The sequence below is a fragment of the Neoarius graeffei genome, chromosome 6 (assembly GCF_027579695.1).
Source record: "Neoarius graeffei isolate fNeoGra1 chromosome 6, fNeoGra1.pri, whole genome shotgun sequence".
In the NCBI taxonomy this organism is placed as follows: Eukaryota; Metazoa; Chordata; class Actinopteri; order Siluriformes; family Ariidae; genus Neoarius; species Neoarius graeffei.
Genome location: NC_083574.1, coordinates 6,391,921 through 6,419,885, shown reverse-complemented (window position 1 = coordinate 6,419,885; position 27,965 = coordinate 6,391,921).

Sequence of the window (27,965 nt, the reverse complement as noted above, 5' to 3'; positions counted from 1 at the left end):
ACTTATTAGTGTTGTTTTTTTGTACAAAGTGCCATCTTGCTGTTGAGGTTTAGAATAGATTTAGACATTTATTTAATTCTTCCTCGGACATTTCAGTTCTGTAGTTTTCAAACTTTTTGAGCGTTTGAACCAGTAATAACCATAATAATAATAATAATAATAATAATAATAATAATAATTCTTGAAAAAAAGATATGTTCTTACCATCAAATACTTTTATTCTATATTTTGTTGCTTTTTTGGTCATTTTTGGGGGCTTTTGTCATCTTTTTCTTCTTTTTTAGGGTTTTTTGACAGTTGGCAAACCAACTTAAAGGTGCATTACCGTCACCGACTGGGCTGGAGTGTGGAACAGGAGATATTGGGGGGGACAAACAAACAAAAAACTGCATTCTTTTAGCCATTTCTGTTTCTTTTAAATACTTGATAATTTTTGTGGTTTTGTTTTCGAATAGAGTTTTTATTTCGTCCTCGGTTGGTTCAGCAACACGCTCTGCCATTTTGTTTTTCTCTACTCTTGGTATATGAGCTGATATCCTAATAGTTGAGTAGCCAATCAGAGTGCACGATTGCTCAGTTAACGTGGATAGAATAAAAATCATGATATCAGTCGTATTCTCGATTCTGATTGGTCGGAAAGTGTTGATTTCGTTTTCTATAACAGCTGCAAAGCAAGTCACAGGTTTATATTAATGCACTTATTCTAATGAGCTGTGATGACGGTTTCTATGGTAACCATGCATTCACAGGGATTATCTACATGAAATTTAAAATATGTTTAATGTGGCGGTGAAAGAGATGTTTGTTTGTTTATCTGTTTATTTCACATTAATCTAAGGAGTCTCCAGTGTCAGTGCTTTGTAACAGTCAGTGAAGCTTTTTCTCCTATTAAAGACAAACCCAGGCTGGTGAAGGAATGATTGTGTATAACGTATAACTGGTATAGAGTAAATGATCTACGATGTTCAATGTAACTAGTATGAAGGAATTAAAAGTGCCAATTTTAACGCATAGAAATTCTTCCTGTAAAACAGTCCCTGTGCCCGAAATCACTCCCTACTCACTATATAGTCGACTATATAGTGAGTTCGCCATTTTGTAGTGCTGTCTGAATGTATAGTGAGAATTATTACACCCTATATACTGTAGATAGTGGACTCATAGTATCCCACAATGCACCATGAAAAGTAGATGGGTAATAACCAAGCAATATATACCATCATGCATTGCAGTCACACTGGAAAAAGAAATGTGTTTGGGTGAATGGACGGAGAAAGAAACACATTATAAACGGGCATTCAGTTACAATGAAAAAAAGTAAGCGAATAGAAAATAAGTTAAAATAGAATGACAGATAAAATACAAGAATAAAAGTTACAGTGCAGAAGAAAGAAAGTAAGGATTCAGCCTTGACTTAAAAGAACAGACACAAAGTACTTTGTATTTATTAATATGTGAAATACGCTCACTATAAGATGTATTTATTATTTTGAATGAAAACCCACCAGCCGACTGATCTGGCACGTTTTAATTGTGCGACAGTAATGACGTAAATAACGGCGTGGCGGAGTAGTGTCCAAAAGTGTTTTTTTTCCTCTTTTCGTTTTACCAATGCACTCACTCGCTATATAATATCCACGTTCACTGGATATGAGCAACCGTGCACTCAGATTGGCCACTCTACTACAAGGATATCAGCTCATATACCATGAGAAGAGAAAAACAAAATGGCGGAGCGTCTTGCTGAACCAACCGAGGACGAAATAAAAACTCGACTCAAAAACAAAACCGGAAAAATTATCAAGTATTTAAAAGAAACAGAAAGAGCGAAAAGAATGTAGTTTTTTTGTTTGTTTGTTTGTTTTTTCCCCCCCAATATCTCCTGTTCCTCACTCCAGCCCAGCCGGTGGCGGTAATGCACCTTTTGTCTGTTCTATACAGAATTCTCTCGATAGTGAGTATGGAACGGTGACTGAGTGAGTGATTTCAGACACAGCCAGTGACTCTGTTGTTGATTATTTTCATTTAACAGTCATGTTCCTGTTCCTCCTTACATTCAGGAACGCTGATGTCTTTATAGAATCCGATACGTGTGATGAGTTCTATGTGCTCTCAAAATTTCATTTCTGAGAATTTCATTTTGTTTCTGAGAAGAAAAAGAAACATGGTGCGCACACACACACACACACACACACACACACACACACACATTTTTGCGCTGCTTGAATTAGAAACTCAAGTGATGATGAAGTGAATCAAGTCAAGTTTGATGCATTTCAGCTATAAGTCAGCGAGCGCATGCTGTAGGTCTGAAACGTCTCTGTAATGCACAGCGTGTGTCTGTTTTTCGTTGATCAAAGGCCGACACGTTGTGCATAATGATCTGTGCAGGAGAGAAGAAAACTGCAAATGGGGAGAGAGAGAGAGAGAGAGAAGGGAAAAGCAGGAGTGTTGTGTGTCACTGCTGCTTTATTGCTGATCGAGGCTGCTTGATGGGTCGTTCTGTGGGCCTGTGTGGCAGGTAGGCGTTCATTATCTTGTCCGAGGGCTGGTATCACTTAGTTTGCGTCTCTTTCATCAAGGCTGGCATGGTGGTTTCTGCAGAACTGGAAGAAAGAAAGAAAGAAAGAAAGAAAGAAAGAAAGAAAGAAAGAAAGAAAGAAAGAAAGAAAGAAAGAAAGAAAGAAAAGGAAAGAAAGAAAAACAGCATTGAATTGTTCTGTGCTCTGAGCAGACTTCTGTTTGAGCTGTGGAAAGAAAGGCATGCATGCACACACACACACACACACACACACACACACACACACACTAGTTGTTTTGTGAATTATTAGAACAGAGCATGAGGCTCACACTATGCGTCAGGAAAAACACACTTTTATATTGTGTGTGTGTGTGTGTGTAGGCAGATTGAATCGAACAGGTCTTATTCAGACTCCTGAACCTCAGGCTTCATCCTATTGGACCATCACATGCGTGATGTCATCATGTCTGATTTAAAACAGCTCAGCTGACGCATCATATTTTTCTAAACAATTTTTTTTTTTGGCTCACAGTTGAGCTCACGATGGTTTCCGTGTCAGGCTGCGTGTGTGTTTCTTACACTGCACTCAATCACTCATGTGAAAGCTGAATGCGTGAGCAGAAATCAGAAATGCGGTGTTATGTCATGTATATCAGTAATACAGAACACTGGACTAATGAAAGGATGTGAATTTGCGGCCCTGGGGAACGCCGTGTGCAGTGGATTAACCCTTTAAACTCCAACAAACTGTCTGTGGATCCAGATTCTCAGTGATTATGGTGGAAAATGATATTAATGATACATAAGGTGCTCGAGGTTGAGTGCAGTTCGAGACTCTGAGTCCTGTTATGAGAAATATTATAGTCGTAAATATTCAAGAAAAAAAAGATGATAAATTGTAATCAAGGCTGTTCTGATTTTTTTTCCATTTTAAATTTTTAATTTGTAATACATTTCTAATAAATGTACTCTAGTCCTCTCTTTTTTTAAAATAATATACAGTAAATAATATTTGTACATGTCTTACAAATACATTTTACAGAATAAAACAATGGAACAATTTTTAATTTCATTAAATTCTGTTTCAAAATATAGGCCTACGGTATGGGAGTTAGTGAAAAGTGTAACACTGGATTGTGTGTTTTCATGGTACACACACACACACACACACACACACACACACACACAGTAAACCCGTATTTTCTTGTGCAAGCTGCTCACGAGGAGGAGGAGCTCTGATTTGTGACATCATTCACTCATCCTTTACATTATCACACAATAAAGAGCGTCTGATTAACACAGCATGTGTTTTTCATGTCATATAAATTGTAATACTTGTAAAATTTTCAAATGAGACATTATACCTCATATCACTTCTTTTTTTCATCCTGGATGTTTTCAACACAAGTTAAAAGTCAAAGTTTGTTCATTTCACTAAAACACCATGACTTACTTACTTACTTACTTACTTACTTACTTACTTACTTACTTACTTACTTACTTACTTAGATAAGCTAAGATCAGATTTTATTGTCATTTTAGTTATACAGTGAAACTTAGTTTGGTAGTACTGAGAGAAAACAGCAGCAGTAAAAAAAAAAGAATATAAATAAAAGAAATAAAATACAGGATAAAGTAAGTGGGGGAATTGCAGATATTGCACGATTGTACTCTATGTATTTACGTTCCTATGTGTAAAGTGAACAAATAAATTCTTACATACTTATTCATTCGTTTATTTACTGAGAGTGTCTGTCATTGCAATTAAAATCAAGCTGCATTGAACTGAGTGTAAATAATATTTATGGATGTGGACACACCCCTTTAACACACTTACAGATTCTCCAGAAAGGCAAGTGTGTGTGTGTGTGTGTGTGTGTGTGTGTGTGTGTGTGTGTGTGTGTGTGTGTGTGTGTGTGTGTGCGAGCACGCATGTATGTGCATGCAAATGGAGGTCATGTGACATGTTCAAAAGTAAAGCTGTTTTTTTAACACTTTTATTTATTCTGCTTTTTTCTCAGCTCAAAAGAACCTGAATATAATATCCGTAAAATAAATATGATTTCAAAAGTGAGCTAAAAACAAACTTTCTGAAAAATATTAGTGGACTGAGAGTTTAAGGACAGAAGTGTGGTTCATATCTGATAATAATAATAATAATAATAATAATAATAATAATAATAATAATGCATATGAATTTATTACACGTACATAGTAGTAGTAGTAGTAGTAGTAGTAGTAGTAGTAATAATAATAATAATAATAATAATCAGTACTATGTACATATCTGTGTAATGAATTCATATATTATTATTATTATTATTATTATTATTATTATTATTATTATTATTAACATTTTTAATTTCTTTTTAATTGTACAATATTAAATCAACTTTTCTCTATCAATAGTTATTATATCACTGGTTAAATTAATCTAATTTTTTAAATTACTTGTTGTTGCTGTTGTTGTTGTTGTTTACATTCACTAGTAAATCTGAACACACCATAAAAGCAGCTAATCCATATACAGTACATGAGGAGCTCATGATAAATCCAGATATTTATCTGTAATATTTACTAATTCGCTATCTTTAGCTCACTCTCAGTCACTCAGTTTTCACTAATAACCCAGAAATTGTGCCAGACATGTCGTATATTACATGTCGGAAATTCTGTATGATAATGAATTGTGCAGCTCTGTAGAATATTATAGTTTAATATTATGAGGCGGACTCAAAAGAAACCTTACTTTTCACAAAAGTGCATCATCATTTCGTCCAATGCGAGTGTCCTGGTGTTTAAGAAGTGTCTGGATTCCTCAAGGGGAAAAAAAAATTGATTTTATTCGATTCTAATTTATATCGCCTTTGTCTTATGGTTTGTATTTGATTCAGGTTTTAGTAAAATGGTTCATTTCGACTGAAACTGGAATAAAGCGCGAGGCTGCAGTTGTATCTATACACAGATATTCACTGTGTGTGATTTATCTGTGTGTAAGTTCCAGCATTACCAGTGTGTACGTTTGCTCCTTGGTGTGTTTTTCGTGCTGTCACAGGAGAATCAGGGATCATTTATCTCTCTTAATGTGAGCCACGTCGCCCACCGCCACTGCCGCCGCCGGGGATTGAGAGCCGAGGCTCAGGGGAACAGCGCAGGCCATTGTGAGGGCCGAGGGTTCAGCGTTCAGCTCGCTGTTTCCTGAGTCACCTTGTGTACCCCTAAAGCGGCCCTCAGCCACCACACACACACACACACACACACACACACACACACACACACACACACACATACTCCATCTTTCCCCCTGTACTCTGTGCTCACCGGGTCATCAGGTTAACACAAGCCAATTACCAAAACAGTTAAGGAGGAGACAGGAAACACAATATTTACCACATGACTGCCAGAATGATGTGCCACACACCGAGAGCGTGCCGTTAAAGAGCCTTTGTGCTTTCGCTTTTCCAAAACAACCTTTACTGAACATCTGAGCAAAACTGAATCTCACTATTTTTTCTTCTTACACAGCGATCTAAAAGGTCCATATTTGAGAAATCACAAAACAGTTTTTAAAATATTGGCGCCTGGCGACATCCTTCGTGGGTGGCTTCGGTAAAGTAAATCTGACCTAATCAGTCTGTCTTCAGTTCAATCACAGTGGAATTAATCCTGCACTGAAGACGGGCACTTTCTGCTTTCTGACAGCGTTTTTACTTTAAATATTTATGCCCAGATGCACTGAAACAGCAGTATGTAGATGTCACTTACGGCATCTCGCTTTTCGTCCTGTTTAGGCTTTTTGTTAAGAACATTTTATGGAATGCCAGACTTTCTCCACGCATGCGACATGTTTATTTAGTTGCATTTCTAGAATAGTTTTAACAGCAGAGTTAATTAACTGTCATTCATTACGACATTTAGGATTCTTTTGTATCGCAAATGAAAGTCAAAATGAAAGCAGTAATAATGCGAGACGTTAGAATCAAAAACTTGCTTTGGGGATGATGTATAAATATCAAGAGTAAATAAAATAAATAAAATAGAAAGTAAGGCTTTCATTTGACATTGATATCACATTTCCAGAAAAAACTACGCCTTGGAATAATAATAATAATAATAATAATAATAATATTTTTTCTTTCACTGGACCTAAAGTATCCAAAAAATTTAAAAAAAACCTCGACGTTCTTCTCACTGTGTGTTCTCTATAATCATATAGCTGTGATGTCACAAGAACAATTTGCATATTCATCTCACAAACACTTCATACATTAATAACAATAGAAAATTCTATTATTTTCACTTGTTTTTTAAAACTATACCTAAAATATCCAAAAATCTACACAATTTGTGTTGGTTCTTCAGTCAGAAGATGAAAAATAAAAAAAAAAACTTCGACTTTCTTCTCATTGTGTTTTCTCAATAATCATGCACTTGTGATGTCACAAAACCAATTTGCATATTTATCATCCATTAAAGTTGTTAATATACATTTTTAATCCGCACATTCAGACAAGCAAGAGGGAGAGGTTTATTTTAACTTTTCGCAACTTTTCAGGTGAATTGAGTCACATTTTAATCAAATCTATTTACTTTACTTGAAAACAAGACTTCTGATTCGTAATCTAAATAAATCCTCTGATTAAAAAATTTGAAGTAAAGCGTTAAATATCTTCCTTCAAGAAATACTATAAAAGTACCAACACATAAAGATAAAGATTGACACAAAAAAGGAACCTTTTTTTTTTTAAATCCCTGACGCTAAATTAGCATATCTTTCACCAAGAAACCAATCAACATCAGGAAACTTTAGCTAAGAATAATTAGCAGCTTTATTGCTAATCTCTGAAATGTTAGCTAGCATGCTAATAACTCTGCTCATGCAGACTAGCTGGATGCTAATCGCTAGCTGTCACAATACCGCACGTAGATCATCAGATTTCTTTTGAAATGTACTGTAGTGAATAAAAGTAATGTAATGAGGTGAATAAAAAAAACTCAAAAAGCAAAGTATACATATATTTTTTTTAAAAAACGGACTTAAATAAATAACTGTGAAGTAATTGTGTTGATATCAGTTCCCAGCTCTGGGTAAGAATTTGAGACTTTGACTTAAATATTTGTTTTTTTTTCCTCAGAGGTAGGCAGTGATCTGGACGTGTGTGTGTGTGTGTGTGTGTGTGTGTGTGTGTGTTATTAATTTCTAGACAAATGCTCATTTAGTTATTGAGATAGACACTGGTTAAACATGTATGAACATCATAATGTGTCATCCAGACTGGTATTCATCCTTTTGTGCACACACACACACACACACACACACACACACACACACACACACACACACACGCTGACCATTTATAATTTTAGCTTTAAATACACCCTAAGCATAAATGAAGGTAAGAAATGTTACAGATGTGTGTGTGTGTGTGTGTGTGTGAGAGAGAGAGAGAGAGAGAGAGAGAGAGAGAAAGTGTCTGTGTGTGTGGGAGTACGGGAGGAGCTGAGAGTGTGTTTTAGTGCGTGGGAGGCGCAGGTCATTTGTTAGCTGTGTTTTAGGGCTTTGGACTGGATCAGACCTCGCCTATCTGATCTCTGCACTGACTCAGACTGCCAGGGTCTGAGGAGGAGGAGGAGGGGCTACTGGGGGAGGAGGAGGGGCTAATGGGGGAGAAGGAGGAGATACAGCCCAGGGCTGCTCATAGATAATGCAGTGAGGGATTAGGAGCCATACCCACACACACACTGGAGTGGGTGTAACGCTGCCTCTTTTTTTTTTTTTTTGGGCATAGCTTTTAGTGAGCTACCCCTCCGAGCTAATGCAGGCTTTGTGCGTGATTAAAGACAGAGATGAGACAGGCTAAGCTGAGCTCCATTGAGGAGGGACACGAGATGCCATGCCATGACTCTCTCCTAACAGTCTGGGTTCAGTTTGAGTTTTCGCCCCTCGGTCATTGGCCTGCCTCTCTCTCTCTCTCTCTCTCTCTTAACCCCTTAAACTCCCAGGGAGTATTATTGAACCAACTCCTTCCTGAATCATTCCAAATAATTACTCATTAAATATCCTCCGAATATCAGATATCAACTCATTTAATTTAAGCATTTCTATTCATCATTTATGTCTGAATTTGTTTCACACCTTTTCCTGACATCATTTGAAGACATTTAAATAAGCAAGAGGCTTAAAGCCACGCCCACAAACTTAACAAATTTGCCTACGAGAGATCATGACTATGTCCGAAATCGCTCCCTACTCACTACATAGGGCACTAATTTTGTATTGCTGTCCGAAACCTTAGTGAGGATTATTACACCCTATATAGTGCACTCAAAGTATCCCACAATGCATCACGAAAAGTAGTATACAACTATGGTCACTAACCAAAGCAATATATCCCATCATGCTTTGTGCTGAAAGAAATCAAATTAAAAGTCTCAAATTTGATTTAATAAAAGGCAGCGGCAAAGAAGAAAGTATTCAGCCTTGATTTAAAAGAATTGAAAGCTGCAGGTACTTTGTATTTATTAATGTGGGAAATACACTCAGTATAATATGGACTTATCACAAAAACACATGCATGTATTTATTATTTTGAAACCCACCAGCCAGATCAGCAAAATTAAAATGTGCTGATCTGGCACATTTTAATTGTGCGACAGTAATAACGTAAATACCAGCACGACAGAATAGTGTCCGAAAGCTTTTTTTTTTTCATTTTACCAATGAGCTCACTATTGAGGTATTTCACCTGACGTCACAGGGTCACGTGACGCCCCGGTGTCCGCCATTTTGAACGTCAAGCTAGCTAATGTCAACAACAGTAGCTAGTATGTTACTGTATCAATGTTTACGTTCAGTCATTTGGATGACTGTTAAAACCTTTCAGTCTCAAGTTTTTCCTTTACTGGATTTACTAGTTTACTGAGCTAGTGCGCGCCGGCCGCCGGGGAGCTAGCGCGCGCTAGCTCCCAGCTTGCCCGAGCGCGCTAGCTCAGTAAACTAGTAAATCCAGTAAAGGAAAAACTTGAGACTGAAAGGTTTTAACAGTCATCCAAATGACTGAACGTAAACATTGTTACAGTAACATACCAGCTACTGTTGTTGACATTAGCTAGTGCTAACAGCTAGCTGCTAGTGCACTGCTACAACTACACCGGCCCTAATAATAAAGTTCTTGGTCATTGCCTGGTAACAGCAAATTTATAACGGGCCATGTCTCAACAGACTAAGAAGTTATTTCAATGACATTTAATAACATTTTGTTTATCCTGAGGACCGAAAGTAAATGAAAATGTGAACAAACCTTAGCTGTAATAAGATGGCGACCACCGGCTCCAGGGACGACCCGCTGATGTAGGCATGTTACCCAGCCTGACACAAAATATTTGTAGGCATCCAAACTCTTATACGCTTTCAGATCAATACCTGTGTATGGCGATGGGTTTTTAACGACATAGGTATACAGATCACGTGGGCCGAAGTCAGGTAAAGACGAGGGCTTCGTGTACTTCCGTACGTCAGTGAGCAATCCTGGTGGAAGCAGGTAAACGTCGTTCTCTAAGCCTGCTAACCTCAATTTTTGCAAATACCTCTCCCTCTGCTCGCCCTGTAAATGCTCTACGTCGCTGGATAGTGAAGGTGTTTTCTGCATCTCGCTCCTTTTTCTTTTATGTTTTTCGTTTGTCGCCTTCCTCACATTCAAACTGATTCGAGCCGTGCCGTCCAAAATGGCAGCATCACATGACTTGGTCACGTGGGTGAAATACCTCAATATAGTCCTCTATACAGTAATTCCCTATATAGGGAGTAGGGAGTAGTGAATGAGTGAATGATTTCAGATGCAGGGTATGTTGTGTTGGTTGGTACCAGAACTCCAAATTTCTAATTTTCACGTTATGAAAAGCTTCAATCTTCAGCCCTGTTTCTGGTGAGTTCATGTGTGCGAGTGCAAAAGTTTTCACCCCTATACTTTTTACATGTGGGGGGGAAAAAGGCTTCTATTTTTACAGAAAACAATTTCATAACATTTCATTTACAGCATGCACTATAAATACATCTGTATGATCTTATGAGCAAGCACAAAATTAAATACTTCATTAAATAAAAGTTTTAATATTTAAACATGTTTCATTACAACTTGCTGTGAATAAATAACACTCTCGGGTCGTTTGGTGAAAGCCCTGCCCACAAATTTAACAAATTTGCATATGATAGACCATGTTGTGTTGGTTGGTACCAGAACTCCAAATTTCTAATTTTCACATTATGAAAATCTTTAGCCCTGTTTTTGGTGCATTCATGTGTACGAACACAAAAGTTTTCACCCCCACCCCATCCCCTATGCTTTTTACGTGTGCAAAAAAAAAAAGACCTCTATTTTTACAGAAAACAATTTCATAACATTTCATTTACAAATAGGTCTGCAGGATTTATGAGCAAGCACAAAATTGAAATATTTAAATGTGTTTCATTACAACTTGTTGTAATGCTGTAAATAAATAACACTCTTGGGTAGTTTGGTGAGTTCTCAGATTATAGTGTGTGTCAAGTGTGACATTTATAATACGAGTACAAGTCTGTAAGAATCAGGAAACAAAAACATTAATATCAAAACCTAAAAAAAAAAAAAAATTGAAAATGTTTATCTTCTGAACAGCCGGGAAATGGGGCAAATAGATTCCTGGTTGCCTTGGTAACAGCGAAGACTGCAAATTAGAAACGAAAACAGAAAAAATGTAAGAAATATTGAAAGAAAAATAGTTAGCAAAATGTCCAAACAAACAACCGGAGACGAGAAGATGTTCTTAAAGGTGAGTAAAATAAGTCAGTGCTGAGTTTTGTTTTTCGATTTTTTTTTGGTTTGTTTATGTCTTTTTTTTATTTGGTGAACAAACGTGAATCAATCCAATGCTACCTAAAAGGTTGATCTTCTAGAGAAATCTATTACACATCACTCTGTGTTGCAGTGTCTACATTTCCGTGTGTGTGTGTGTGTGTGTGTGTGTGTGTGTGTGTGTAAGGTGTGTTTTCCAGGTCCAGGACTGGGGTAAAGACAGAGACGGATGCTGTTTGGACAGCTCTGTGGGCGTGGGTGGTCGTGCCTTTATAGAGTCTGCGCTGAAGTGAACTGTTGAAGGCGAATGGAAAAGCCTGAGTGCAATCACAACAGCAGGGCCTCGTTCTACAAACCCCAGTGAGGAGGGTAAGGGGAAAAGGGTGGGTGGGTGGGGTGGGGGGCGCATGTGCCCCAGGCTTCGGCTGTAAGACTAAGCTCATCTCATCTTGACAAAGCCATGCATTCAGGGGACACACACACACACACACACACACACACACACACACACACACACACACACACACACAGGCTAGTTCCTTTCTGCTATATAAAGTTTTAATAGATTTGAAGGGTTAGGAGTGCAGCCTGTTTGTGCTTGACTCCTCGTGAGACCCTCCTCCCCCAAAGTGTGTGTGTGTGTGTGTGTGTGTGTGTGTGTGTGTGTGTGTGTGTGTGTGTGTGTGTGTGTGTGTGTGTGTGTGTGATGCTTTAAAGTGGTAAGCATGACTCAACCTGCTCAAAAATAAACCTACAGCACAGTGGAACTTCAGCCATCTTTGTTTCTCAAGCTGCTGATTCATATTTTTGTTATGATCACTGGCGGAGTTGTGAAATCCATCCACTGTGGGTCAAGAGGCTGTGGTGATACGTAAAGGAATAAAACAGTGCATCATTCTGTTATTGGAAAATAATCAACGACAAGGTGGTGGGATGAAGCAGCGTTACAGTTCGCCACTGTGAAGTTGGTTATTTTCCCATAGCGACATGTATTATTTCTCAGGAAATAAATCGTCAACGATTTCGATTTTCTTTCACTAAAGAAAAGAAGGACGTGTCGTACTTTCTGTCCTTTTTTGCTACGTTTACTCGTGTCGTTCCCACTTCACAAGCCTCTGTTTCTTCTCTCAAAGTTAACAAGACAAAAAAATACACATCGTAAATATGGATGGAATTAAACTTTATATCTTGTAGCGCAGATCCTGGATTGATTTGTGACTCTTTCTTTCATTAGCATGTTAACTCTGCGTGTGTGTGTGTTTCTGATCCGATTTTTCTGTTGTGTGCTTTTCCGGTCTCTCTGGGCTGCACGTAACGACTGCTCTGCTTCTTGCTTTGCTAATCTCTGTGGTCTGTGTGTGAGGGGATACTTGTGGCTGTTCTGTCTGTTCTGTTCTCGTATGTGTTCTGTGTTTCCTGTCTTTGATTTTCGCTGCTCCTCTGATCTGTGTGTGGGTGTGTGTGTGCAGAGGGATGCTCTATATTTGTGTTTTAGTCAGAGCTGCCCTTTGTTCATTTAGTGCTCTAGGCAAATGTTTCCCTCGCCTGTTCTTGACCTTGATGAGTCGACTGATCACATGGATCACTCTCGGTCAGTTTTATGCTGCATTGCATGCGCTCACACAGAGCTAAGGATATTCATAAGCATTTATATTCTTGAGCTAATTTGTCACCTCGAAGTTTTCGGTCAATTTAGTGATTATGAGCTCATCCGGCCGACAGGTGATGAATTTACGCCATCATGTGTTGTCCGTTGTCTGTCCGACATTGTCCATATTTCACAAAAATCGCTTCTTCTGTCTCAATTCTTCACCGATTTTTATCCTTTTTGGCAGGAAGGTAGGTCTGCCTGGGGTGCATATAGCTTCTACCCAAATTTGCATAATAATAATTAATAATGAAGATATGGAGTAATTAATCAATCCCCAACGAGCAGTTTCCACACAAATCGTTTCAATTCTTCGAGTTTGATTCTTTCTGGCATGAAGGTAGGGGTACCTAGTGTGCATATAACTTCCACCCAGGTTTGATTTATCAGAGGCCTGAGTGAGCTATGCTGTAATTGATGGTCTCATTTTCCAATAACACGTGGCCCTCACAGCAAGAAGGTTCCAGGTTCGAACCTCACCCCTAATGAGGGCCTTTCTGTGTGGAGTTTGCATGTTCTCCCCGTGTCTGCGTGGGTTTTGTCCGGGTGCTCCGGTTTCCCCCACAGTCCAAAGATATGCAAGTTAGGTAAAATACCCAGCCACTGGGGTTGCACAAGCCAGTATGTACTTAGTCTCATCTCATCTCATTATCTCTAGCCGCTTTATCCTTCTACAGGGTCACAGGCAAGCTGGAGCCTATCCCAGCTGACTACGGGCGAAAGGCGGGGTACACCCAGGACAAGTCGCCAGGTCATCACAGGGCTGACACATAGACACAGACAACCATTCACACTCACATTCACACCTACGCTCAATTTAGAGTCACCAGTTAACCTAACCTGCATGTCTTTGGACTGTGGGGGAAACCGGAGCACCCGGAGGAAACCCACGCTGACACGGGGAGAACATGCAAACTCCGCACAGAAAGGCCCTCGCCGGCCCCGGGGCTCGAACCCAGGACCTTCTTGCTGTGAGGCGACAGCGTTAACCACTACACCACCGTGCCGCCCATACTTTTTATTTGCTGCATTATAATATTATTACATTTAATATCGTTGAACACCCACAAAACAATTACATTCCTCTTATTACTTAAGTTAGAGCAGCGATAAGCATTCATTCCTTCACCTTCCCTCAACCCCTCTTTTTACTCTTTTAAAATAAATGAAACAAAAAATGACCTTGTTGTTTCTGAGAAACCACAGAGCACAAACTTCCGCGTCCTGAAAATGTCAGAAAACTTCGAGGTACAGATTTACCTCTGACTGTGACACATACTGAAGTAATTTATTTAGCACTGCCTGAAAGAGGAGCTCCCGATGAGTGTAAAATGTGTTAGTAAATAATCTCATATTATTTTTTACAAAGCAAATTAAAAATAAGTGCTGGATAAAAACCCATCTATCTTATGGAAATAAAGATACAAATTTTGTTGTGAGGTGGCACGGTGGTGCAGTGGTTAGCACTGTTGCCTCACAGCAAGAAGGTTCTGGGTTCAAGCCCAGTGGCTTACTGGGGCCTTTCTGTGTGGAGTTTGCATGTTCTCCCTGTGTCTGCATGGGTTTCCTCTGGGTGCTCTGGTTTCCCCCATGCAGGTTAGGGTAATTGGTGGCTCTAAATTGACCGTAGGTGTGAATGTGAGTGTGAATGGTTGTTTGTCTCTATGTGTCAGCCCTGTAATGATCTGGCGACTTGTCCAGGGTGTACGCCGCCTCTCACCCATAGTCAGCTGGGATAGGCTCCAGCTTGCCCATGACCCTGCACAGGATAAGCGGTTACAGATAATAGATGGATGGGATTTTGTTGTCTGGTGGTCAGGTGTTTGAGATATGTTGCCTTGCATTTACAATCGGGTTCCCTGTAGTGGTACACGGACGTCGTTCGTACCGTATGTATGGACATTGTACAGTTGTAAAAAAGCCATCAAAAATCAGGTTGATGCATTCCCATATTCTCACGTATGGAGCTCTGCCAATACTTTTAACTGTTTATTGTTACATTTAACGTCCACAAAATAAGTTAGTTCCTGTTTGCTCCATCACCAGCCACTTTCCCATGTCACAAAGTGCAAAGTTATAACTTTACCTTGCTAACACTGGAGACTCCTTCCTTAAACGTTTAATAAACTTCTTCACCATATTAAACCTGTTTACATGGAGCAACATCCATACAAATCCAAGAGAATGAGCTGATACTATAGAAGTGATCATGTATTACAGTGAATCTATGTATCTGTTACAGAAAATTAATCAACACCTTCTGACCAAGTAGATCCTAAACCATGTAACCTTTTTTAAATCTTTCATTTGCCTTGCTTGTCTCTCACTTCTTTCTCTTATATATCCATCTGGACTTTTTGTTCCATTCCTCTGGTCTTTGCATTGCTGAAGTCCCTGAGCTGTGTGTCGAAGTGTGCTTCATGCAGCTCTGCTCTCTGTTATGTGTCTTTCTGGTCTCTATTTTACATTGGTCATTTGTCTCCAGTCTTTACGTTCCTGGTCTCTTTGGTCTTTCTGTTGTTTGTCTCACTGCTCTCACTTGCCTCTGGAACTGCTAGTGCAGCTTTTGACTCCATAGACCATTCCATTCTCCTGGAGAGGCTTGAGAATTGAAAATCATGACTGTATTTGTGGAGACACGGTTGCTCGCCTGGGTTAGATCTAACTTGACAGATTGTCACCATAAATGGAAATGAGGAATTCTCTGACCTAAATTTGGTCAATTATGAAGTTCCACAATATTCTTCTGTCGGTCCCTCTGGACATACAGAGCTCTAACAGTAGGAGTTAGGAGGACTCTTCGACCATTCCTGAATGTAGAGCTCTTATCCAATAGCTCCTAATATTCCTAGCCTTCCCACCAATATTCAGGGTTCAAACAAACTTTCTCAAGTTAGTTCCAGACCACTTTATTCCTGCTTGCTTACTCAGCAGTGGACCTGTTTGAGCGCTGACTGTTGCACTCACATTATTTTAGAAAAACTTTTGCATGCATTGCTTTATTATACTAAACAATTTCTCTTTCCTTTTCTTACCTTTCTCATTACCCAAGGTCTACAGTCTTCTAGTCCTTCCAACCAGAGGTCTAAAGTCTCCAACACCCTGCTTCTAGTCAAATCCTACTTTGTGGCCTACAAGTTTCTCCTTCTGACCTTTGCAGAGATCTACAAGCCTCTGGTTCTGCCATGCTAAGGCCTACAAGCTTCTAGTTTTGCCATCCAAAAGCCTGTAGGTTCCTTTCCCATTTGGATATCTACTCTGCTTCAATCTACATTATAGTCCTGCCTTCCAGATGGCCACAAGCTTCTACTCCTGCTGTGCTCAGGTTTACAATCATCTTCTCCTACCATATGGAAGTTCACAAGTTCCTACTGCTACCTCCCTGGACCTGTGTAAGGTCTTACTTCTGTCATCCTGAGGCCCATGATGAGGCCTATGTCTTGACTGACTGTTGGCTGGCTCACTGATTCCAGTGACTAGGATATGGGTATCCCCATTGCTAACTATAAAAATGTATTTTCCATAGAATTCACTGGGAATCTTGGTTTCTTTCTCCTTCATTTTTTCCATCCTATTGCAGGATTTGGGGTTCTTGGCCTCACTGCTCTCTCTGGTGTATGTGTTTGGCAGGGGGCTTGGGACCACCGTGACTTTGCCCTCACCTCTGCCACCCAAGCCATGTATCACTGCCAGAATCATGGGTCGAACCAGGTTTAAGTGTGATAAGACACTAGACAGTCAGGCAGGACCCTGATGGATGATCATAGTCTACAGACAGCCCAAGCTGATAGTAGGACTCCAGAAAACACCCACATATTTTCTTTTTTCTGTAACAGATGATGTGTGTGCACTTGATTAAAGCAATCTTGAAATTTCTGTTTTTTTTTTAAACTCTGTCTTCAATACGGTCTTCTTTTCAATCCCTTCTTATAATAGAGATTGACTGACAGAGGAAGAGCCAGACCTCTGTGAGCCAATGTGTATGCAGGGACTTCCTTTGGCCCTCGGGGTCTCTTTCATTCAATAATCCTGTGTTCAAGGCTGCCTTCTTTTTCTTTTTCTCTCTTTGCTGGTTCATGGAGCACTGATAAGTATCTCTAGCCAGGAGCACCACTTCAGCCAGATTAGACCACCTGAGCTTTTTGCCCCTGCTTTTTGGATTACCATCCCCGCTAGAGATTTTGTATATCAGATTTCCATCATACATATGCTTGATTTTGTCTTGTTACATCTTCTGATGTCTCCGTATGTCCTTTTTGATCGGGATTCTAGATCTTGTGCATCTTTTAAGTTGATAAGAAGACAGGAGGTCTTTGCTTCAGGGGCCTTAACTTACCAATGGCTTCCATATGCCAGTTAATTACCCATCCTCTCAAGGAGACAGAGAGAAAGAAGAGATGCTTGGACAGGAATGAAAGGAAGACTGCCATTCAAAGACCTATGCCTCAAACTCCACCGACAACCAAAGCCATGCAAATGGAAAATGGACAACGTTGGGTCCAGATGAACTTTTTTCATGGCGGCACAAAGACTGCAGTGTTCAGAGACATTAAAAAACAGCCAACCAGGTATGGGTCACCTATAACCACACACCGCACACACACACCTGGTCGAGCAACTGAAATTGCAGCTCGATGTGTGTGGGTGTGAATTCACTGTCTCTGGGAAACTCTCTCGGAAAAAAAAGGCTTTTTTTAGCCTATGACTCTTTCCTCACCTTGGGGACGTGTTTGAAGAGGGAGAAAGGACCTCAAGAACCAAACACACACCGTGACATTTCAGCACTTCTGTTTCTGCTATTACACATAAAAGCCCACACCCCACCCAGTGCCCCACTCCCCACCCCCACACCCATCTCAATTGTATATACAACTCCCATCCGGGAATTATTTGAATCTGTCAGTAAAAAGGATAGATCAGTAATGATTATTTTATGTACTGCAAGCAAATTAGAGCTCGGTCATTTTGCACAGCAGTATTGAATGGCGCCACTTGATGTTCTCCAAATATCCAGTTGCGAAAGAGGCAGTTCCCGACAACTATTGATCACATTAATGTTACATCATCATCAGAAGGCGGCTTTTTTGGCTGAGTGATGGATATGATGCTGTTATTCGGCGGCCATGTCACATCACACGGCCTCTGTTTGTTATTGTGGCTGACGAATGAGAACAAAACACTGGCGAACTTGACCATGTTGGCTTGGTTCAGAGGTGGGAGAACAAAACAATATACACTGGTTCTACATTCTACGCAATATAGTGACATCTGTACTTTCAATGTTTGTAACCAGTTATAAATTATACACTTAAAGTACACTTAAACAAATGTCAGGGTAAGTGGGTCTTGAAATAGAAACATGATCTCAACCTGAAAACCAAATGAATTTGAATAAGTCAGGGTAATGTGACTGGATTTAATTCCATTTCATAGGAATGAGGCTAGAAGAAAAGGTATGAAAGGAAGGAATTTTTTGTAAATTTTCAAATGAAATTTGCAATAGTGAGAGTTTGAGACTGATGCCTGGTCAGCGTTCCAGTGGACCCAGAGTTGATCCCATTCATGCTTAAGTTAGTCGTTGTCTTCCTCCAGCTGCTCTTGTTAAGGGTTGCCACAGAAGATCATCATGATCCATATATTTGACTTGGTGTAGGTTTTTACACCAGATACCCTTCCTAACACAGCCCTTCCCAATCTATCAAGGCTTGGGACCAGCACTAAGTATGTACTGGCTTGTGGAACCCCAGTGGCTGGGTATTTTACCTAACCTGCATGTCTTTGGACTGTGGGGGAAACCAGAGCACCTGGAGGAAACCCACGCAGACATGGAGCGAACATACAAACTCCACACAGAAAGGCCCTCATCAGGAGTGAGGTTTGAACCTGGAACCTTCTTGCTATGAGGTGACAGCGCTAACCACTGCACCAAGGTACTGCCCTCAAGCTTAAGTTAGAGTCGCTGCTCTAAATTGGGAAGTGGGAGGAAACTGGAGAACTCCGAGGAAACCAAAACAGTAACCAGAAATCAGGGGACCCTGGACTAGTTGCATGTTCTAAGAATGTAAGAATGCTTGAGGAACCCTATTTTTTTAGAAAGTATCTTGTTTATTTTGCTATACTGTTTAAAAAAAAACAAGGTACATCAAAGGTTCTTCAAGAGTTCAGTGGATAATTAAAATATTCTTAGCTTCCAAAAAAGGGTTCTACTTGGTTGAGGAAATACTTTGTACATCAAATCTCACAGGAACAAAACAGTGAAGAAATCTTCAGAATGCTTGATGGAACCAGTCAAGTTTCCTGGACATCCTTAAAGCCTTTTTATGTTCCATAGAGTTCCTGCAACATTTTTAATCATAAAAATATTAAGAAAAACATCTTGCCAAAACTGGGAGCTTGTGTTTGGAGCCTCCTCATGCCCATGCATCTGCCTGCTGGCTTCTGAATTAGAGCTATGGATAAACTGCAGAAAAAAGGTTGCTGTTCTTACCTTCCAAAAGATGGTTCTGCTTGGTTGGGGAAATATAATGTTGTTGGGTTCTACATCAAACCTCACAGGAACAAAACAGTGAAGAACCCTTCAGAATGCTTGATGGAACTGGTCAAGTTTCCTGGACCTTCTTAAAACATATCTATGTTCCATAGAGTTCCTGCAACATCTTTAATCATAAAATATTAAGAAAAACATCCTGCCATAACCAGGGGCTCATGTTTGGAGCCTCCTCATGGCCATGTGTCTCCCTGCTGGCTTCTCAATTACAGCTACTGATAAACTGCAGAAAAAAGGTTGCTCTAGGGTTCTTCAGGGGTTTGTTGGAAAATAAAGGTTCTTAGCTTCCAAAAGATGGTTCTGCTTGGTTGGGGAAATATTATGTTACTGGGCTCTGCATAAAACCTCAGAGGAACAGAGTGAAGAACCCTAAAGAGTGCGAGATGGAACTGGTCAAGTTTTCTGAATATCACTGAAGCATTTTTATGTTCCGTGGTGTTCCTGTAACAATTTTAATTATAGATTTTTTTAATCATCTTCCTGATATTGGATGTGATCTGTTCTGAAACAGGTTCCAAATTTCCTGAGTGTACGTGCATCATAATGAAATGAAAAGTGCTTAGAGTAATCTGATTGGTTCATTTGAGCTTCATATATTTAAAGACGGGGCGGCACGGTGGTGTAGTGGTTAGCGCTGTCGCCTCACAGCAAGAAGGTCCTGGGTTCGAGCCCCGGGGCCGGCGAGGGCCTTTCTGTGTGGAGTTTGCATGTTCTCCCCGTGTCCGCGTGGGTTTCCTCCGGGTGCTCCGGTTTCCCCCACAGTCCAAAGACATGCAGGTTAGGTTAACTGGTGACTCTAAATTGACCGTAGGTGTGAATGTGAGTATGAATGGTTGTCTGTGTCTATGTGTCAGCCCTGTGATGACCTGGCGACTTGTCCAGGGTGTACCCCGCCTTTCGCCCATAGTCAGCTGGGATGGGCTCCAGCTTGCCTGCGACCCTGTAGAACAGGATAAAGCGGCTAGAGATAATGAGATGAGATGAGATATTTAAAGACTAATGCAGAAGATGTGAAGGTGTGGAAGTGTGAAGACAAGAATTTAGGGCTTGATGAGAATGAGAAGGAGACATTCTAAGGATCTATGAAAGCGGAAAGTGATGTTGATCGTGACTCCATGCTGAGAGGGACAGAGACCGAGCAAACACCCTGCTGAAGAACCTGAGCCTGTCAGATTTGACTGTAATGTACTGTGTGTGTGTGTGTGTGTGTGTGTGTGTGTGTGTGGGAGAGTCAAACATCTGTTTTACATAAGAGCTGAGCAGGCTGAGAGCTGGAGAAGGGGGGTATTAGAGGTAATTTACTTATTTGGAGCAAAAAAAAGCTTCAATCACAGAAGCTGTGATTGTAAATGGATCTGCAGCTTATCTTCAGCTCGAATCGAGGTGCCTGCAGGGAGACACACGGCCGTCAGGAGGCTCCGAACATGAGGCCCCAGTTCTGCCACCGATATTCTGTGTCACTGTTGTTACGTTCGTAAAAATTGCGTTAGAGTGATCCTATTAACCATTTCTTTTTTCCTATATAAGGGCAATTACAGGCCAGGACGGGGGAAGTAAAGTGGCGATTTCAGAGGTCAGTTTTGCTTGGCCTGCTGTTCTTTTGCTCACGTGGACATGGAGAAGAATTGTTTGAGTCATACTCCTGACACGAGCAGGATTCCTGTCTGAACCAGATGATTATTTTTGTGTGGGTGTTTTTTCCTGCAATAAAACAGTGATTATTGACTAAAGTATTCTGAATGTGCGTCATACAGAACCCAGAGTGAGTGGAAGTTTTGCGTGCATGTGTGTGGTACTTTGGTCAGGTGTTGCAAATGTTGATCTCATTATCAACTACATTCCGAAAACAAGACGGGTTCCTTTGGAAAGTTATGAATTCTAGCATCCTTTTCAAAAGGATAAACACTCTGTTGTAGGGTTCGACATTAAACCATTAAACTTTTAAAGTGTAACTTTACTCCCAGCTCTGAGCTTATCTCCACCCATTGCATAATATTGAAAAGCGTTTAAAAATTGGGCAAAGGTCTATGGGGGCGGGGCAATGAGTGGCGGAGAGTGGGGGTGGGGAGGGGCCGGGTGTTCATGTATGTGTGAGACTCCCACTCAAGAGTGGGGGCTAGGGGAATTAGGCGTTAACATTCTTTTATTTATTTTTTAAATAATAATTTTAAGCTATAAAGAAGTACCAGATGGTTGACTCTACATCAGCATCGGCCTTACAAGGTTGATGATTTTAACAAACAGATGGAGTTTTGAGCCGTTTTCAACCTACAGAACACTGATTTTTTTATGTCATTTTGTCAGTATTAACATCAGCATTTATGTGTTTCATAACATTCCAGTCACATCATTTAGTTTACAGCTAAAAAAAAAAACTTAAGTAAGCAATACCTCTTTAAGGGTTCCACCAGAGGGACTTCGCTAGTTTTTTGAAGCATGTACAGTGCATCTTACACCAGTCTTCATTGTCCAGAACAATGCATAGTCTTAGAAAGAAGGGATGGATCTTTGGATAGAAAGTTCTATGCTTCCTTTAAGAATTTTCCTTGGACCCTGCTCTGTTGTAGAGTTCTTTGAGGGTTTTTTTTTTTCTTAGCATGCATCCTAATCATTTAGCCTACGAGATGTTCAATCTCTCTGTCAACACCAAGAAGACCAAAGCACTGACTTTCTTTCCACCAGCATCTCAAAAAACACCCTTGCAGATCTCCATCAACGGCCAGCCCACAGAGCAAGTCCAATCATTCTCGTACCTCGGGAGTGTTCTTGAGGAAACCTGTAGTCTAGAGCTTGACCTTGCAAATCGGCCAAAGGCTGCCCATGCAGCTTTTGGCTGCATCACCAATTGCATGTTTTTCAACCATGGTATCAAGACAGCTACCAAAATCATGGTTTACCAAGCAGTGGTTCTTTCCACACAGCCCTGCGATGACCTGGCAACTTGTCCAGGGTGTACCCTGCCTCTCACCCATAGTCAGCTGGGATAGGCTCCAGCTTGCCTGCGACCCTGTACAGGATCAGTGGCTACAGATAATGGATGGATGGATGGATGGATGGATGGATGGATGGATGGATGGATGGATGGATGGATGGTTCTTTCCACACTGCTGTATGGCTGTGAAGTCTGGACCCTGTACAAACAGCAGATCTGAAAACGTGAACAATTCCAACAACAAACGCTGAGAATCATTCTGGGCATCTCTTGGGAAGACCATGTCCCGAACACAGAAGCCCTCAAAAGAGCTGGACTTCCCTCCATTGAGATGGTGATCGAATGTCATCAACTGTGCTGCCTTGGCCATGTTCAAAGGATGCTGTGACAGAGTGACCATCACTACAGTTGAGTATGTGCTCTGACTGCCATTCCAATGAGCCTGGCTCTTTGGTGTTTTGGTCAGGGTGCAGGTTTGGCACACTGTAGACCTGGGTTCAAGGCAGGATAAGGTGACTGTTCTCTCACTTCGCTACAGATGCCAAATGAATGACTCCCCAAACAAGTCCTCTACTCTGAACTGACTGAAGGCCACAGAAAGAGAGCGGCATCCAAAAAGCACTTCAAGGACTGCATCAAAAGATCTCTGATAGTTTTTAACATTTACCTGAAGAACTGGGGAGCGGTCACAGAAAAGTGAAGGCTTTGGAGAGCGTCCTATCTTTCTGGCTACATCAAGGCTGAAAATGATAAAAGACATCATGCCAATGAAAAATGCTGCCATCAAAAGCTTCGAGAACAACAAAGAGCAGCCGGCATTGGACCGCCTCCTACTGCCCCCTGCCCTCATTGTCCACAACTGTTTCACTCGCATCTTGGACTCTCAAGTCATCTCCGCTTCAAGCACCCTGCGCCTTGATTTTGGAAAGGATACTCGATCTGGAGCTACACCATCGATGACGACGACGATAATAATCATTCCTCACAGGTTCTTTGAACACTTAAGTATTCTTAGCTCCCTAATGAGGGTTTACATCGAACCTTTTCAGTGTTCACTGTTGGATGGCATGGTGGTGTAGTGGTTAGCACTGTTGCCTCACAGCAAGAAGGTTCTGGGTTTGAGTCCAGTGGCCAACGGGGGTCTTTCTGCGTGGAGTTTGCATGTTCTCCCTGTGTCCGTGTGGGTTTCCTCCGGGTGCTCTGGTTTCCCCCACAGTCCAAAGACATGCAGGTTAGGCTAATTGGTGGCTCTAAACTGACTGTAGGTGTGAATGTGAGTGTGAATGGTTGTTTGTCTCTGTGCCAGCCCTGTGATGATCTGGTGACTTGTCCAGGGTGTACCCTGCCTTTCGCCCGTAGTCAGCTGGGATAGGCTCCAGCTTGCCTGTGACCCTGCACAGGATAAGCAGTTATGGATAATGGATGGATGGATGGATGGAAACACTCTGTTGTATGGTTCTTCATACAGTAGAACCTTAAATGTTTCTAATGAGGAACAAACTGAAAGACGCTTAAGGTTTCTAAATTTAATTAGTTTATACTAAGCATTCCTCAAGTGTTCATTGGATAGTTCAGGGTTCTTAGCTTCCTTAATATGTTTTCTTCATATGTTTACAAAACACACTCAGTTGTAGGGTTCTTCATAGAACCTCTGAATGGTTCTGACAAATGGACAAACCAACGAACCCTTTAGGTTTCTACATTTAACATAATTTTTCACTAACTGTTCCTCAATGATTCTCTGGATATGAGTTCTTATCTTCCTATATATATTCTCTGATAAAGAAACACTCTGTTGTAGGGTTCTACATCAAATAACTCTTTACAGGTTCTCACAGAGGAACAAACCAAGAGTATGCTCATCATTCTCAGGGTTCATTGGGTAGTTAAGGGTTCTTCGTTTCCTAATTATGTTCTCTCTGATAAAGAAACACTTATGAAAGGTTCTAGAGTATATAAAGCCTTACAGGTTCTCATGAAGGGTCAGAATCCGAGATGAGGTATCTACATTGATTTTTTTTCCCCAAGTGTGCACATTAATTGTTCCTCAAGAGTCCTCTGGATTAGAGTTCTTGGCTTCCTAAAGAGGTTCTACTGAAACCCTCTCTGATTGGGAAACACTGTTTCAAGGTTCTATGTAGATCCTTTAAGGATTCTTACATGGCCTTTAAGGGTTCTATATTTAAACATTTTTTTTTCCAAGAGTGAATGCTAGTTGTTCAAGGTTACTTTAATAGTTAAGGGTTCTTAGGTTCTTAATGAGGTTCTACATGGAACCCTTCCTGATAGGCAAACACTTGTCAAGTTCTACATCAAGTATGGAAGTGTTCCTACAGGGCTCTTAATGGTTCTACATTTAAGGCGTGATTTTTTTTTTTTTTTGGTCTAATGGTGGACACTAATGGTGGTCACTCCTCAAGGGTTCTTATGATAGTTAAAGGTTCTTAGCTTCTTACACAGGTTCTACTAGAAGACCTTTCTGATCGAGAATGCTTGATGTTTCTAGAGTTTATCTTTTTTTCTAAACACATTTACAAATTGTACCTCAGGGATCCTTTAGTTGGATAAGGGTTCTTGAAGATGCTCTAAGCAAGGGTTCCTGAAGATACTCAGATACCTTGAACCCTTTCTGATAGTGAAACCCAATGTTTTAGGGTTCTCCATCAAACCAAAGAGGGACAAAAACAAACTGAGGAACCTTTAAAGCAATTAACCAGGAAATTTTGAAATTACAGAGTTACAAAATGTCATCATTATTAATACATTAATGCAAGATGTTCTAGATGAAAAAAATGAAGTGGACTTTAGCTTAAAAAACATGTTAAAGTTGTAACATCAGTCCATTGGGCCATTTCCCTGGGTGTGGCCGTACTGGATTAGTCAGATACATGGAAGTATTAGGAGACGAAAACAAGGGTGGCGCTGCGTGACGTAGGATTCCGGATGTCGTCTTCATTCTGTCCTGGATCCAAGACGTTTGGCCGAGTGGCTTCATCAAGTAAAACGAGAAAACTTGACTCCTGGAAAAAGCAGCAAATTGTGCAGAGAGCATTTTACAGAAGATTGTGGATTTGTGGAGGACTTGGATGAAAAAATCACTGGGAAGAAGCGAGACATGAGGCAGAAATGACAACTGAAGCCAGACACGATCCTGACTTTGTTTCACCACAAAACACCAACAGCATGACAGCATACCGTCAAACGAATGGAAGATAAGCAGGTAAATATATTTTAAAAATAAACAGTTAATAAACTAGCCACTACTTTATTTAGATTGCTTTTCTAATACTGCATTGCCATAATTTTTGTGGACCGAGAAGTCACGCTAGACTATAATATACTCAGCAAAAATCAAAACTTGACACTCATTATTTTTCAAATAGTGTTTAGAAACTTTTCTTGAAAGAGTTCTTGTTGTGATTATGGTTAAATGCATTGTCAAGGGCATTACGTCACATTCATTCTACTGGTCGGGCCTACGTAGCACGTGCGAGAGCACTGCACGCTAAAATCACGTTTCCACGTGACACAAGTGACGTGACCTATTGATACACGTGCAATTGATCTCACGGTAGCAGAGTAGAGTGTCATCTCAGAAAAACAAGGTTTTATGGTTAATTATTCGTTAATTTGCAATGCCACGACTGTCAAACATTCAGCGAGAACGTGCCATTGGCATGCTGAATACGGGAACATCCGTCACTGACGTTTCGAGGGTTATGGGATGCAGTCGACAGACCATCCATAATCTCCAGACACGTCTCCATCAAACTGGCACCACAGCCGACCGTAAGGAACCCTCCACAGAACTTGCAGGAGCTTGGTGCCATGTTGGTACAAATATGGCGGCGCATTCCCCAAGCTGTGTTCAGACGCATCATCCAATCCATGAGGAGACGTTGTATCGCAGTTGTGAACGCCCATGGAGGACACACCCGATATTGACATGATTTCATTAAGTTGTGACTCACAGTTTTTGATCATGGACATTGTCGTCGCATTTCCGGTGGAACCGATTCCATGACAAACATGATCTGTATGCTATAGCATCTTTAATGACAAGATAATTGAATACAATCATTATTTCAAACCTATTTTCCAAAATGTTCAAATTATTGACTTTGAAATGAGTGTAAAGTTTTTATTTTTGTTGAGTATATTATACCATACTATAGTCTAGTATAGCATGCACTTGTACACCTCGGCTGCGCTCATGGAAAATGACGTCATGCATGATGGAGTTATAGCGGCCTCCCTGACCAAAAATAGTCCCGGCTATTTTCATCACTTTAGTGGTTATATTGCTAAGAACAAATTCAGCATACAGCTTTTTTTTAATAAAGGACAGACATACGAGGTGTGTCAGAAAAGTAACAGGACTTAGTGTACTACTTCGATGTGAGGGGCATCGTCCACATAGAGTTCTTGTCACAGGGCCAGACGATCAACCAGCATGTCTACAAAGAGATCCTGCGGCGTTTGCTTCATTCAGTGTGCGAGACGAGGTTAGAGTTGTGGCAGGACAACTCATGGCTGCTTCACCACGACAACACGCCGGCTCACAACACCCTGAGCATCCGGCAGTTCCTTACCGAGAAGAACATCGCCATGCTGGAGCAACCTCTCTACTCACCCGACCTGGCTCTGTGTAATTTTTTTTCCTTTGCCCCAAGCTCAAGGGGGTCATCAAGGGGACTCATTTTCCAGAGGTGGAAGCCATTAAGAGGGCCGTGATGATGGAGCTGCGGAGAATCTCGGAAGAATCCTTCCAGGAGTGCATGGAGGCGTGGTGGAGAAAGATGGGGAAGTGCATTAGACTCCAGGGGGATTATTTCATAGGGGAAAACTTGTAGTTTGGATTTGACAATTTTTTTTTGTGACCCCAGTCCTGTTTCTTTTCTGACACACCTTGAGCAAAAGATTGACTTTTATTTCAATTTATTTATTTGTGAGATATTTCCTTTCAGAATGCTAGATGGAACTTTAATGTCAAGTTTCGTAGATGTTACACTCTGGAAGATTTCATCTCATCTCATTATCTGTAGCCGTTTTATCCTTCTACAGGGTCGCAGGCAAGCTGGAGCCTATCCCAGCTGACTACGGGCGAAAGGCGGGGTACACCCTGGACAAGTCGCCAGGTCATCACAGGGCTGACACATAGACACAGACAACCATTCACACTCACATTCACACCTACGCTCAATTTAGAGTCACCAGTTAACCTAACCTGCATGTCTTTGGACTGTGGGGGAAACCGGAGCACCCGGAGGAAACCCACGCTGACACGGGGAGAACATGCAAACTCCGCACAGAAAGGCCCTCGCCGGCCCCGGGGCTCGAACCCAGAACCTTCTTGCTGTGAGGCGACAGCGCTAACCACTACACCACCGTGCCGCCTGGAAGATTTTATAAATGTTATTTCTGTAGCATGACAGTCCGACCTGTCAGATATAATACAGGACATTCTGCAATGTTTGCCCACAGTA